The sequence below is a fragment of the Bos indicus genome, chromosome 1 (assembly GCF_029378745.1).
Source record: "Bos indicus isolate NIAB-ARS_2022 breed Sahiwal x Tharparkar chromosome 1, NIAB-ARS_B.indTharparkar_mat_pri_1.0, whole genome shotgun sequence".
Lineage (NCBI taxonomy): Eukaryota > Metazoa > Chordata > Mammalia > Artiodactyla > Bovidae > Bos > Bos indicus.
Window position 1 is genome coordinate 156,678,805 of NC_091760.1, and position 15,880 is coordinate 156,694,684.

Here is a 15,880-nt window from a genome sequence, read left to right on the forward strand (position 1 = left end):
AAGTAATGTCTCTGCTTTTGAATACGCTATCTGGGTTGGTCATAACTTTCCTTCCAAGGAGTAAGCGTCTTTTAATTTCATGGCTGCAGTCACCATCTGCAGTGATTTTGGAGCCCCCAAAAATAAGTCTGACACTGTTTCCACTGTTTCCCCATCTATTTCCCATGAAGTGATGGGACCAGATGCCATGATCTTAGTTTTCTGAATGTTGAGCTTGAAGCCAACTTTTTCACTCTCCTCTTTCACTTTCATCAAGAGGCTTTTTAGTTCCTCTTCACTTTCTTCCATAAGGGTGGTGTCATGGCTATGTATATAACAAATGTGTGAAAATATAATGAAAAATCATTGTGTTTAGGTTATTTTATTTCTGGTAATATATAGATGCCATCTCAAAGAAATAATCTTATGTTTCAAAATAATTTTGGGAAAATGGAAGTCTGTAGGTTCACTGATATTGTAAAACGAGTCAATAAAAAAAAAGATGCTATACTCATTATATAATTTTATTCTTTGGTACCTATTTTAACTTTCAAAGGCATCCTCAAGTCATCATATGTTATGCCCACCTCATAACAAAATCTTCAGAACTCTTTGAAGCCACTTTTTGCCCTGCCTTAGGTCTCCAAGTACAAATGTTTTTACATTGGACTTTTAAATTACCTTTGAGATTATCTTCTGTGATAGATTGATGAAGTTGAGGAAAACTTTATCTCCCAAGTTTAATTGTTAATATAAATAAAATTAAAAAATAAAAATAAAAGGGTTTATATAACACTGTCAGCTGTTTCTTTAATTTTGATATACCAGATAGCTTGAATGGAAGTGACTTGGGTTTCTCTTGCCCTGTGATTGTTCCTAAAGATTTTTATTGTCTCCTTTTTAGAGAAAAGGAGGCAGAGGATCCTAGAGAGCCTCAGGATTTTGCCTCACACTATCACATAATTGAAAACCCATATTCTTCTTTCAACTTTACTCTGATTACATAGAAAGAAGAAAAGGAGAGGAGAATTGACAGTTAATGAAGCACAAGCTGGAATCAAGATTGCCTGGAGAAATGTCAGTAACCTCAGAAATGCAGATGACACCACCCTTATGGCAAAAAGTGAAGAACTAAAGAGCCTCTTGATGAAAGTGAAAGAGGAGAGTGAAAAAGTTGGCTCAAAACTCAACATTCAGAAAACTGAGATCATGGCATCCGGTCCCATCACTTCATGGCAAATAGATGGAGAAACAGTGGAAAAGTGAGAGACTTTATTTTTCTGGGCTCCAAAGTCACTGCAGATGGTGACTGCAGTCATGAAATAAAAAGATGCTTGCTCCTTGGAAGGAAAGTGATGACCAACCTAGACAGCATATTAAAGAGCAGAGACATTACTTTGTCAACAAAGGTCCATCTAGTCAAGGCTGTGGTTTTTCCAGTGGTCATGTATGGATGTGAGAGTTGGACTATAAAGAAAGCTGAGCACAGAACTGATGCTTTTGAACTGTGGTGTTGGAGAAGACTCTTGAGAGTCCCTTGGACTGCAAGGAGATCCAACCAGTGCATCTTAAAGAAGATCAGTCCTGGGTGTTCATTGGAAGGACTGATGTTGAAGCTGAAATTCCAATACTTTGGTCACTGGATGCGAAGAGCTGACTCGTTTGATGCTGGGAAAGATTGAAGGCTGTAGGAGAAGGGGACGACGGAGGATGAAATGGTTGGATGGCATCACTGACTCAATGGATGTGAGTTTGAGCAAACTCCAGGACATAGTGATGGACAGGGAGGCCTGGTGTGCTGCAGTCCATGGGGTCATAGAGTCGGATACAACTGAGTGACTGAACTGAACTGAACTGAGTAACCATGTATCCAATGCTGTTTTTGACATTTCATTTATATTAGTTTATTTAATCGCTACAATTCTGCAAGGTAGATGTTTTTATTCCTACTTTGTGGATAGGAAATTAAAACCCAGAAAGGCTGAATAAATTGTCAAAATGACACACTTTGTAATTAGTGAAGTTGGAATGGATACATATTGTTTTGACTATAGCATTTTGTGTTTAATAAGATGACAAGCACTTGGAGCTGAATCGTAAGGCATGCCGTTTATCAGGGTTAAGACCTTAGTGGTTAGGGTTGACTTCACTTTGAGACACGAACCTTTTTTGTGCTTTTTAAGAACATGTCCTTTGGGAAACTCAATTAAGAAAGTTACGAGTAGCATGTTCTCCAAATGGCATTTGGTGGATTACTTCAGCAATGGTTCTTTTTATGTGAGGGGTCGTGGCCACTGGCGTTGGTCACTTGGGTGGCACACATCCAGAGCTGCCTGTAGAACATGTAACATTTTAAAACTGCCTCTGGCCAGTCAGTGGCTGTGTAGGAGTGGGAGGAGGCGTGGGGAAGGGTGGGATTATAAAGAAGCGTCAGGAAGCTTTCTGGGGCCTCCCTGGTGACTCAGAAAGTAAAGAATCTGCCTATAATTAGGAGACACGGGTTCTACTCCTGGGTCAGGAAGATCCCCTGGAGAAGGAAATGGCAAATAGATGGGGAAACACTGGAAACAGTGTCAGACTTTATTTTTCTGGGCTCCAAATTCACTGCAATGGTGATTGCAACCATGAAGTTAAAAGACGCTTACTCCTTGGAAGGAAAGTTATGACCAACCTAGACAGCATATTAAAAAGCAGAAGACATTACTTTGTCAACAAAGGTCCATCTAGTCAAGGCTATGGTTTTTCCAGTGGTCACGTGTGGATGTTAGAGTTGGACTATAAAGAAAGCTGAGTGCTGAAGAATTGTTGCTTTTGAACTGTGGTGTTGGAGAAGACTCTTGAGAGTCCCTTGGACCGCAAGGAGATCCAACCAGTCCATCCTAAAGGAGATCAGTCCTGGATATTCATTGGAAGGACTGATGTTGAAGTTGAAACTCTAATACTTTGGCTACCTGATGTGAAGAGCTGACTCATTGGAAAAGATCCTGATGCTGGGAGGGATTAGGGGCAGGAAGAGAAGGGGATAACAGAGGATGAGATGGCTGGATGGCATCACTGAGTCAATGGATGTGAGTCTCAGTGAACTCCGGGAGTTGGTGATGGACAGGGAGGCCTGGCATGCTGCAGTCCATGGTGTTGCAGAGTCGGACATGACTGAGCGACTGAACTGAACTGAACTGAAAGCTGTTAGAATGCTCTCCTGGGCATAGGGGGAAGGGTAGAATTATAGCTATAGTACTAGGAATAAGACACACTTATTCAATATTCTGTGTGTCACAACTTCTTGATGAGCAGCCTTTCTGGCATATTATTAGTTGTACTGATCCAAACTGTTGCATAGAGGAGCCTTGAGAAACAAGTGAAATTGACAATGAAGCTATTGAAATTAACAACACAGAGTAATTGTTTGGCAGTAAATTCATATCAATGTTCTTTTTATCAGTAGTACAGACTTGCCTGCTCTGTTAGTTGTCTGTTGGTTAACATAGCTGGCAAGTTATGGGCTGGTTGGGAGGTCAGCTAATCCAAGATCCAGCCTGGGCTTAGCTGTGCTGCACTGGGCCTTTGACTAGGCTCACTGGCTTCTGCATCTTCAGGGTCTGCCCCGTCTGGTTGGTTCACGGGAAGCTGACCCGGAGGCGTTTCTGCTCCATACGTCTCTCTGTATATGCTGATCTGAGTTGGATTCTGTGACCATGGCAAAGGCACCATAAAGCCAGCCCAATAATAGACTTATTAAAGACTTTTCTTATCATGTTTGCTAACATCTCAACGGGCTTCCCTCATAACTCAGTTGGTAAGGAATCCACCTGTAATGCAGGAGACCCAGTTCTATCCCTGGGTCGGGAAGATCCGCTGGAGAAGGGACAGGCTACCCACTCCAGTATTCTTGGGCTTCCCTGGTGGCTCAGCTGGTAAAGAATCTGCCTGCAATGTGGGAGACCTGGGTTCAATCCCTGAGTTGGGAAGACCCCCTGGAGGAGGGCAAGGCAAACTGAGTCATTTGGGCAAACGTAGCTGAGGGAATAATGCTCCTCCCACAAGGAGCAGGCACAGAGAACGGAGGACCGGAGTCAGTAACAGCACTTGCTTTGTTAATATTATCTCTGTGGGGGTGGGGCATGCATCTTTCAAAAATGAAAAGTTAGTTCTTAAAAGTTTGGCTGTGTTTATTTTCTTTGTAAAATGACAGTCTGGTATCTTTAAATGGCTTTATTTCCTCACATGCTGTCAAAATTTAAACAGAATGCCATAGAACAGAAAATGTGTGATGTTACTTGTTCGATTTATGAAAATGTTACAAAAAGAGAGGGTCCGAATATTGGGTTGGCCAAAAAGTTCGTTCGGATTTCTCTGAAAGCTGGTGTGGATAAACCTGAACGAACTTTTTGGCCAGTCCAAAATTTCTCTGTAATGAGAAAGCACACACGTGAAAAATACACGTTTGTGTGCTGTTCTGCACAGGTCACCTACTCCGACAAGAGTGGAAGTCACAGGACCATTGCAGTCTTCCCTGTCCTGTTGATGGCATACTTCTTGTTCCTACGCACAGGTCCTTGGACACAGTTAGAATATCAAGTGCGTGTTGAATGAATGAAACTGCAAAATGCAAAGAAGTCCATTCTCATCATTTAAACGATTTTTTTATAAAGGTATTCATTCATTTACTTAACTGCACGGAGTCTTGGCTGTAGCATACAGGATCTGTATCTCTGACCTGGGATTGAAGCTGGGCCCCTGCGTTGTGAGCTCAGAGTCTTAGCCTCTGGGTCACCAGGGAAGTCCCTTGCCCTCTCGTTTAAAGGTTTCATGAAGTCGAGGACTTTCCTAGGTACGTGGAACCAAATTTGGTTAAATTACCCATGCTGGAATGCTATCTGGAGAAGGAAATGGCATCCCACTCCAGTATTCTTGCCTGGAAAATTCCGTAGACAGAGGAGCCTGGCAGGCTAATCAAACAGCAGACACAGTCATACCAGACCTACCTACAATAGTAGGGTGGGGATAACAAGAAAACCAATAGCTTTCTTTGAAAGTCAAGTTGAAGATGGTGGTGGTATATAATTTTAAATTCTACACTGAAATGGAAGGCAACCAGAGATACCTAGAATCCTTAAGGAATGTTTAGGCCCTTAACAGTTCTCCCAGTGTTTCTGTAACAAAGTCACTGGTGTGTGCTGTTTGACACAGGTGACCAGACCACTCATGGTTAGTACGATAGGGATGAAACTCCTCCAGCAGTTCAGCTGTGGTGCTGGACGTCAGTTGCAAGTGACCAGAAAGATTATAGCCAAATGCCTCTGCTTATTAGATACCTTGATATATCTATATAATACTTCCTAATTTTCCTTGTTACAAGTGCCTCTTATTTATTCTTCACATACAATGAAGTAGGCATGGCAGAAATTTTATCCCCATGCTACAAATGAAGAAATTGAGTATTAATTATATCACTGCAATTCACCTTATTCGGATTTCACCAGTGTTACATGTACTTATTTGCATATGAGTGTTTAGTTCTGTGCAATTTTATCGCACGTGTAGATTTGTGGAACAACCACACAGTGAAGCAGTCAAGATACAGAACCATTTTATCACAAGAATACCCTCGTACAATCTTTTTACCATCACAGCTACCTCTCTCCCTACCCCCAGCAACCTTTAATCTGCTCCGTGTTTCTATAATTCTGTCATTTCAAGAACATGGTATCAGTATTAGAATTCAATAAATATTTTTTGAGATTGACTGTTTTTCACTTAGCGTATTTCCTTGAGGGTCCATCCATGTTGGTAAAGTTGATACACACATTTATCAGTAGTTGGTTACGTTTTATTACTGAGCAGTGTTCCATCTATTTGTTTTCTAGCTCCAGCTTCTCCATCTGTAATTGGTATGGAGTTGGTTCTTAAGTTGCAACTCTAAACATGATTTGTCTGAACAAATGCTTTGAAAAAAGGCTGAAACACTCACAAGGAGTCAACAGACCTGTAAGGTATAAACCTTAGAAAACTGGTATGTGCTGCCTCAGGTGTTTAAGTGTAACCCCAGGCATCTAAGTTGTTTTCAAATATGAAGGATGAAGTGTAACAGCTTTCATTGATGTGTTTAGAGAAGGTGCCTCATTAACAATTTTCCTCAGAACTTGTGGAGAGGCTGAATCCTCATCTCTCAAATAAAAATAGAAAAGAATTAAAAATATAATTATGAGATCAAAGCCCTATCTGCCTTTTAACCTGACCTTCAGCATCTTTAGGGGACTGATATTCACCTGTCCTCCTTGTCCCCCTCCCCACCCCTCTCCCAACTAGAGCAACTCTGTGATCATCTGCTTTGCATGTTGAGCTTTGCATCAACTTTCTTTTGAGGAATGAGTTTTGTGGCGGAAATTCTGAAGACATCAGAACTGTTACCTGCACATCCTGTAACTGCGATTGTTTTACTGAATTACCTCCCCACCCAACGTCACCCCCTGTTCCAACCCACTGTTACAGGGTCAGTCCTCTCCTTCTGCTTGGGGAAAATCTGGGTCAAGTTCTGTGACACTTTGGGTCAACACCAGGTAATGGAAAGGTCTTTCCATTACTGTAGCTTAGGTTAACGAAGATGCGGTGCAATGTAATAGCCGCAATTTCCGTCTTCCTCTGAAATGACACCTGCTTCCCTCCCACAGCAGTGGCCCAGTTTGGCCTCTGTTGTGGGACAGTCTCCTCTTTGCCATCCATTAGACTGTCCCAGGCTCTTCCAGGGCTGAGCCTGGAGGAGAGAGGAGAGATACCGGGTGGAGAAGTTCTTGGCTGACGAGTATTACCATAAGCTGCCGGCATTTGGGAGCAAAGCCGAAGTGAGGTTGCTACCTGCTGTTCCAGCCAAGTGGTAGAAGCCGTTCTGGTTGGTCACTGCCCTTTTCTGATTGGCTGATGGCTGGGCCATCTGAGCATTAAATCTTCAGAACATGACGTGTGCTTTGGGGTCATGGTGATGTTTTTCTCTCTGGGGACACTTTTTCAGTTCTTTAAGACCTCTTCCTGTGCACACACAGCACACAGCACACGTCCCAGGGGCTTTATCGCCTGTTGTTCTCTTGACCTGGGATGCCGTGTTCATCTTTAGCTTATGACTCTTCATCCCTGAGACATCCAGTGTACACCTTCTGCTTCTTCTAAGGAGGTCACTTCAGCCCTGCGGGGCTCCCCCTTGTACAGGATGTTGGACAACCCCACACTGGTTCCCTTGTTGGCCTGGACTTTGTAGAGTCCGCAGGGAACACCTCCAGACTCCTTGCTGGCCATGGTCAATACAACAGTCTCTCTTAACTGCACCAGCAGAGCTACTGGTCAGCCACTGGCGCTCACTGTTTAGACTGGTTTCCCCAAGTTTCCAAAGGACACTGTGTGTTAGTAAAGGCTGGTTTCCTGGGCTTGATGAGAAAGCCAAGCCTTTTTTTCCTCTTGAAACCACCACCCTTAACCTCCCAACCCCACCCTTTTATAACCTCACTGTGGGTGAAGGGTTCAGAGTGAGCAAAACCAGTTTTGCTGACCTCATTTAGAAATCCTGTGTACAGCCTCTCACTTCTTTTGGTAATGTGGGGACACTACCACCTAATATTTTAGGATATCAGCATAAGTGGAAAATAAAATAGATACATCTTATTATCCTGTGGTATAACAAGCATACCGGGCACATGCTTGTCCTCCAGTAAATGGGTAGCTCCAGCCAAAAGTGATCTTCTGGAGCCTATCAGGGATGAGTAGATTTTCTCCTGATGACTAAAAGATTGTGTAAGCATATCTTTTGGTTTTTTGTCATAGAACTTTAACATCCATTTTTTGTTTTATATTATGTTGTTGAAAAGCATACAGAAATGCTTTATTACAGAAACACGCATGTTACTTCATTTGTCTTTCACAAGTACCTGGGTAGTTTAGGAAGTGGCTAGCTATCTTTCCATTTAAGATCCAGGGGGAAGATTCATACCCATGTGTTACAACATCATAGTCGATGTCCTTTGCTTATATCAGTTTGTATTAATATTTTGTTCAGTTTTTCTGTGAGACCCTTAACTCGGCATCGCTCCCACCTTGCAGATGCGTCTTCTGAAGGACAGGCACCCGGGTTCTGGGTGAAGTGCATCTGCTGTGCCCTAACCTCCTGTGTCTTTCTTTCCTTTTTTTAACAGGTTCCCAAACTCTGTCCGAACACTGTACACTCACTCACACACACCACTATCTATAATTTAGTATTGCTTCAGCTAATTGTTAATTGCTGCCAAGGTATAATATCTTATACAGTGTAATAGCTTCTCAAATCTTAAAGAATTTACAACAGCTTTCAATACCAGAGAATTAGATGGGGAAGAGATTTTGGAAATGTTGTGAAATGGATTGCATTTTTTCTATCAACTGGCATCAGAATTCTCAAAGTTCGGCCTCTCCTGGCAAATATATGAGTCCTTGTGGCATTTATTTTAAGGACAGATACCATTTCTAGCCACAGAGCCTCTCACTTGCTCTAATCTCATTTATTTTTATAAATTGTATGTATTTTTGTGGATCATATGAATAATCTCTGTTTCAGTTCATCTTACAAATAAACATAAGTTTTAAGAAAACTTGGGTTGTTTTGCTTGCTGAGAGACTTTATCACTGGCTTAGAGTTTTCTAGGTTAAATTAGGTCCTTTAGGGGATGCATCTCATGTATTTTGTTCTTACTCATTCATTTCTGTATGGCTGCTTATGACTAGAAGGGTAAAAAGTAAGATTCAGAGAAAAATTAATGACCCCCCCTTGCTATGTATTTTTCAAGTTGTCATATGGTAAGGGTTGATGCAAACAGTAAAGATACATAGCTTTCCTTCATTTCTGCTTCAGTTTCCACATAGATATTTGGTAACTTGAATCTGTAAATAAGCCAACCAGGATTAAGTTGCTGTGAATGACAGATCTCCTCTGATCACTAAATTCACCTGAATGATTGCATGTATTTTTAAATTAGTGTCTGTGATGCTTTTTGAAGTGAGCAGGAAAGCGTGATGATTGCTTCCATTGCCAAGTTTACAGAGAAAAGTGAGAAATATCTCATTAACCCAGAGTGAGATATGCTTTGGGTAGCCTCTGTAAAGTGAGGAGCTGAGATGGTTTTTGAAATCTAGAATAGCTCACAGGTAATTTTTGCTGTGTTATTAACCTTGAAGTTCTCTCTGCTCACTCAGTTGTGAAGGATCGTCGTTTTCAATGCACTCAGGAACCTGACAGCATTTCCACTGAAAGTGTGGCAGGGGGGTCATCTCATCTGAGCAGGCACTCCCCTGTCTCTGTCATGCAGGAGCCAGCAGGAGAGGCTTGGGACTTCTACACAATTGCTGCCTGTCAGTGGGGTCTCTCCCTAAAGCCGTCTTTCCTTTTGTCCTGATGTTTGTTACTTTGCAGTAGGGGGAATACTTTGACTTCCTTCCTGGGTGGGGAAGGAAAAAGCAGTGCTGTTGTAAACCCTTCCTTCTCTTCGTACCTAGATTATCTTAACAAACATCTTATTTGGAACTATAGCTTAGAGAAAGAGGTAGCCCTTAAGCTGGTATTATTTTATTATTATTACTTTTTACTTATATATTTATTTCCCATGCAAGAATGCATACTCCTTGGAGATGGTCTTGTCTTTTTTGATTTTCTTTTATCTTTGCAGAATGTCAAAAACATGACAGATATACAAAAAATATTTACTAAACTTTTAAGCTGATCAGTATGAAATTAGAATTTTAATGTTTTTCTATTCAACTACAAAGTATTTTTTTTAAGTGAAAGTGCTAGTCGTTCAGTCGTGTCCAGCTCTTTGTGAACCCATGGGCTGTCCGTGGAATTTGCAGGCTCCTCTGTCCATGGATTCTCCAGGCAAGAATACTGGAGTGGGTTGCTATTTCCTTCTCCGGGCGTTCTTCCTGATCCAGGGAATGTACCTGAGTTTCACGCATTGCACAGATTCTTTACTGTCTGAGTCACCAGGGAAACCCACTTTTTTTTTAAAGACCTGATTTACTCATTTATTTATAAAACTTCTTGGCTACATGGCTTGTGGGATCTTAGTTCCTCAGCCAGGGGTTGAACCTGTGCCCCTGAATTGGAAGTGCAGAGTCTTAACCCCTGGATTGCCCGGGAGGTCCCTCCAAGGGTTTTTTTTTTTAAATTCCTGAGTCACTTGTATTCAGAAATCATTACCATCAGCATTGGCATAGCCATCATTACACCTCCCACTTCTTGGTCTATTATTAAGTCCCAGTCAGTCTACTAAGCGAGCTTTATACATAAGCTCATTTATTTCACAGCAACCTTATGATGTTAACCACATTTCCATTTTATAAATGAAGACACCGAAGTTCAGAGGCATCAAGCAATCTGCCCAGTGTCACAGCTCATAAAGTAGCAGAGTCCAGACTGAAACTCGGGCCTGTCTTATTTTAAGCCCGAGCCACCAGATGGTCATGGAAGGAAGTATCCCCACCCCACCTACACAAGTCTTCCTTATTTAAATATGTATTGATTATCTACTATGTGCCAGACAATGTGTGAAAGCTTGTACTTGCCCAAGTGCAGAAAGCAAGGTATCATTCAATCAATCGAACTGCTTTATTTTTAGTTAAAACTGTGAGATAGATCTGTTGTGTCTACGGCACGCTTAACTTCTCATTTTTCAGTTCTTTGCTCAATTTGTAAACGTCGCATAGAGATAAAGGATTTAAAGAAGAGGGGGCCGGGGAGAAAGGCAGAACTCGGTGTGGACATATACATCAGGACAGGAGGGCACGCCGCGTCACTGCGGTGAGCTGTTCACCATGTATGATTCAGGAGAAAAGGACATCGCATTTAGACCAGTATCTAAATAAATTCACCTAAGAACGAGGGAGTTATGTATGTGACTGTGATTCTCTTGATCACTGCGTAGTCCATATATTGCAATTCATTCTCAAAGAAAATAGTCCTTTTTGCTCCCCCAAGACTGACTTGCGCGCAAGTTCTCGCCACTGGCAGGCTTGGCACCCAGGACCCCAGGCAGCGCCGCTCATCTCTGATCTGCGCTGGTTCCCGGCACCTGTGTTAGACTCACATTCCTCTCCTTCCCTGTCGCCACTCTCACATTGCCACATTTCCTTCCTTCTCTCGTCTGTGCCTAAAAAACAGAGAAAGGAAATGGGGAGGGACAGACACCCTGAGACGGACTTGCCCCTCTGCCCTGTCCCTGGCGCCCCTCGAGGCCACCTCTCCACACGGTCTCTCCGCTCAGCCCAGCGTGTCTGACAGCTTCACCCCTGACCTTGGTACCAGCCCTTACACAACAACTCTATTTTAAGGATTTTCTGTAGATTTTCAAATATATTTGGGCAAATACATTTTTAGACAATAAACATGGTGATTTCCTCTAAAATTGTATTAAAAATGCCTCCAAAGTATTTTATAAACATAATTAAGTTTTTACATTCCTCCTGGCAAGTTCATAAATCTCAGTGCCCCCTGTACTTTTAGGGAAATGAAAAAAGTACCTTGGGTGAAGTCACGCAAGCCAACCAATAGTTAAGGGTTTACTTTAAAAGCTCTCATTAGTAGTTTTTGATTTGCATTTCTCTAATAATTAATGTTACTGAGCATCTTTCATGTGCCTCTTAGCCATCTGTATGTCTTTTTGTAAAAATGTCCATTTAGGTCTTCCATCCATTTTTTTGATTTGGCTGTTTTTTTTTTTTTAATATTGAGGTGCATGAGATGTTTGCATATTTTAGAGGTTAAATCTTTGTTTAAATCCACAAATATCTTCTCCTATTCTGAGGGTTGGCTTCTTGTCTTGTTTACAGATACTTCAATTTAAAAAAAAGCTAATTAGGACCTTCTTTACATTTGTAAGAAATATTGATTTTTTTTTTTATGTTCTCAATCTTCAGGACTAAATCAACACTGAACTTCCATGTTTTCATAAGTTGATTTTCCCGTTGTGTCTTAAAGCATGTTCCTTATTCTGTTTGCCTGATATCTGCTTTCTTTCTAATTTCATTAGAATATTTATAAAATATTTATAAAAATATTCACTAGCCTTAAGGAGGTGATGTCCAGCCTACCCAATGGATATGCTTGTTATTTCCAATAATAAAATCTGGAAACTATTATAGTGGAGCAGTGTATAACATTTGAATCATTTTGACTTCTGTTTTCTTTAGCAAAAGGCATGTTTGAGTCTATCTAGAATTGCTTTTGTTTCAGTTACTGAAAAGTGTTGCAAAAGAAAGAAATGTGCCAACTTACCGTGTTGCATTAGACACCAGTCATTTCATTTTATAAAAGTCTTTGGCCAGCTCTTGAGAATATGGTTTCCCCTTCTGTTTTGTTGTAATCTTCTTTCTCTTCTCCTCCTCCTTCTCCTCCACCCACCACCACCTCCTTTTCCTTCTTTTTTTTAAATGGTGGCTCTGGCCTCCTTACCCCAGAGGAAGTACCATGAGTTTTAAAGGACATCATCACTTGGGGATAAGTACTTTGAGTCCACACTTTCGATAATGAGTTAGCGTGTTCTAAGTTTAGTAATTTAGGAATACTCGCTTCACTTTTAGCTAAAAATATAAGAACTCTAGTAATTTCATGATTGGAAACACATGCAGAATAACTGTTTTGTTATTTTATCAGTCACACTTTATTCTGTACTCTTTTTTTATTTTTTATCGGTCCATAAAGTGGTGATAAATATTTCATGTGACTCTAAATAGTTGAGATACTACTTTATGTAATATTTTCTATAAAATCCATGAGAACATAAAGACTAATTTTGCTAAACATTCTAGCATGTTTCTTCTGGAAATACTACATTATTACCTTTAATCACTTCTAATATTAAATTTGGGGCTTCCCTGGTGGCTTGGCAAAGAATTTGCTTGCAATGCAGGAGACGGCCTGCAGTGTGGGAGACTTGGGTTTAGTCCTTGGGTTAGGAAGATCCCCTGAGGAAGGATGGAAACTCATTCCAGTATTCTTGCCTAGGAAATCCTATGGACAGAGGAACCTTGTGGGCTGTAGTCCAAGGGGTCACAAAGACTCAGACACAATTGAGCGACTAAATCACCAAACTGGTTTACTGTCTTGATTTTTCTGTGCATTATATATTTATCCAATTAAATGTAAAGGCTGCTTGTAAATTGGTCTCCTAATAATCTCTCTGACATTTTATCAGAGGGAGAAAAAAATCCCTGTGAGCTATTTATATTTACATTTGAATTCAAGCACAGGTTCCCATACAGTACAGACTTCACCTTAGACAATTTCCTCAACTAATACATTTTTAGCAGCTGTGTGGGAGTTTAGGATCAATTTAGCTACATTAGCTTGTTTAGAAATAATGCTACCTAAAATGATAGAAATTCAAATCATAATGTCAGTACTTCCTCTGGGCTTGTTTCCTGTTATTAGGATTTTCTCAGAAAATGTGTGCTGCTGAGTTAGAGGTAAAATATTTGTTCACCTCCTGTCCTTTAATATTTCACTCTGATTTTCCTCTCGAATAATTAGATTCAGAGGTCCTCCTCTGATAAAGCACTACAAGAAGCCAGAAAGATTGTCTTCTTTCAGCTTCTTACTTGCTGATAAGGAAAATGAAGCTTATAAATGCAACTTGACTTGTCCAGGGTCATATAGCTGTTTAGGACCTGTGGTTTTTATCTGGTGTCACATTCATCCTAAAGCTGAATGAGTACAATTGAGAGAATATTTAACTTTGAGACGCTGAAGTTTCTTTCCTACATAGACTTTTGTTCCATGAGAACTCCATGGGAAATGTCTTTTCTACATAGACTCTTATTCCATGGAAATTGATGTTTACATTTAAAATAATAAATATCTGAGAAGTTGTGAGATTTTTCTTGGACAACAGAGATTAAAATGATAAACTTTAGGTATTTTATTCATAATGACCTTTTTGTAGACATTGTAAAATTGAGGTTAGGCAAAGGTAGGAAAATGAAAGCATAATAAAGACAATGAAAACCAGAAGACCTATTAAGGGTAAAAAAGGATTCTGAGTCTCTCAGATATCTCATAATAGGCAATGTCTGCCTTGGTAGAAATGGTTCTCTAAGAACATTCTGTGACTTCTTTCTTAGTTAGATGCCAGCATCTTTGATTACTGGTGGAGTTCTAAGCCCTATGTTGAGTGTTCTGCATGTCCCATTGAATACCACTCTTCTCTTGGGTTAGAATCTTCTTTTTTGGTCTCTGAAGCAGAAGTGACCTTTAGTAGCCATCCTTGAAGGTGGACACAAGTCAAGAAAGGAAGAATCCTTTGTTAATTTTCATTTTGGCAAGTTAAAAGTACCTTCCTGAATCAGTGTTTGGGGATTTGGGTTAAGGTTCTAACATCCAAAGCTGGTAACTAGTTGACACTGAGTTAAACATTCGTGTCCCACATGGCGTGAATCTGTTGTTGTCTTTGTGGGTAATCGTATCCTAGCCACAGAGTGACTTTTCTTCCTGGATTACAGAACTTCATCCAGCAACATTCCAGTGCCTTCCTTTTGGGATGGGTGTGTGAATGTGGACAGAGGACTATTATTGAATGCTACCTTCCCTGACTACGACTTCCCTGGTGGCTCAGACGGTTAAGCGTCCGTCTACAATGTGGGGAACCCGGGTTCGATCCCTGGGTCAGGAAGATCCCTTGGAGAAGGAAATGGCAATCCACTCCATTACTATTGCCTGGAAAATCCCATGGACTGAGAAGCCTGGTAGGCCCCAGTCTATGGGGTCGCAAAGAGTCGGACATGACTGAACTATTTCACTTCACTTCACTTCACCTTCCCTGACTACTTTAGCTTACAGGAATTGCTCCCTTTTTCTCCAAAACAAATAGCACCGCATTCCACATCATTCTGTGTTACTTTAATGTATATAACTTGTCCTTTCTTGGTGAGATACTAGTAGCTTTTTTTAGAGCAGTGTTTTTATTTTTGTTATGTTCAGGTGTTTTTTAACCTGTCGTCAAGTCAGAGCAATGATTCCTTCAATAAATAATTATTTAGTGCTTACTATATGTCAGGCGCAGTTCTAGGTACTAGGGATGAAGATGTGAATTGTTGAGAAAATGTCCCTTCCTTCGTGACACTTCTGTTCTAATAGTGAGTGTGGGAGGAAATCCTAAAGACACAAAATGAGTTAAGAGAGAGATACATGATGTTAAGAAAGTAGAAGAGAGAAGAAGAAGAGTAGATAAGGGGAAAAGAAGTTATTTCTTTAGATAAGATAATCATAAAAAGCCTCTTTAAAAGTGACCTAATACTTAAATAAGGAAAACAATAGAATGAAACCAGCAATGGAAACATTAGAGGTAATGAGGGAACATCCAAGGCAGATAACTCCTAGAGGGGAAAGTGATACGAAGCACGTTCTGAGTAATAAGAAGAGGCTGAATCCCGCAGGGCCGTATCAGGGCCGTGTGGAAAGGAGCTATACTGGGTTCAGGTGGAAATAGGAAGCCAGGGTAGGGTTTTAGGGAACAGAGTGGTGTTATCACTTTGGCTGTATCGGGAGAAGACGCTGTGGGACATGAACGGGAGCCACCTCTTCGTGTGTTGAGTTATCGTCTACAGGTGGATGGAGAGGCGTTTCCTGGGTGGGGCCTTTGGAACACGTGGTGTGTGTGTGTGTGAGTGTGTCTTGGGGCAGAATAGGATTTGGTTTATTCTTCTAGGTGTTAGGTAGTTATATTAGCTGTTAGGTAGTAGTAGATGTTAGGTGATTAGAGATATGGGAGGCACTGATTGAATCAAAAAGGATCTTGATGGCAGAGGGAACACTGGGACATGAAGGGAAAGACAGATTGTGTTTGGAAAAAGAGGTCAAACAGAGATGGGGCAGGCAGGAAGCCAGGAGAAGGAG

At 40.9% G+C, this 15,880-nt stretch overlaps 1 protein-coding gene across 2 annotated transcripts in view; it reads left to right on the top strand.

Annotated features, from left to right (window-relative positions):
- The window catches only part of KCNH8 (potassium voltage-gated channel subfamily H member 8), a 492,644-nt gene that overhangs the window by 17,543 nt on the left and 459,221 nt on the right, over positions 1-15,880 (top strand). The window lies entirely within an intron of this gene.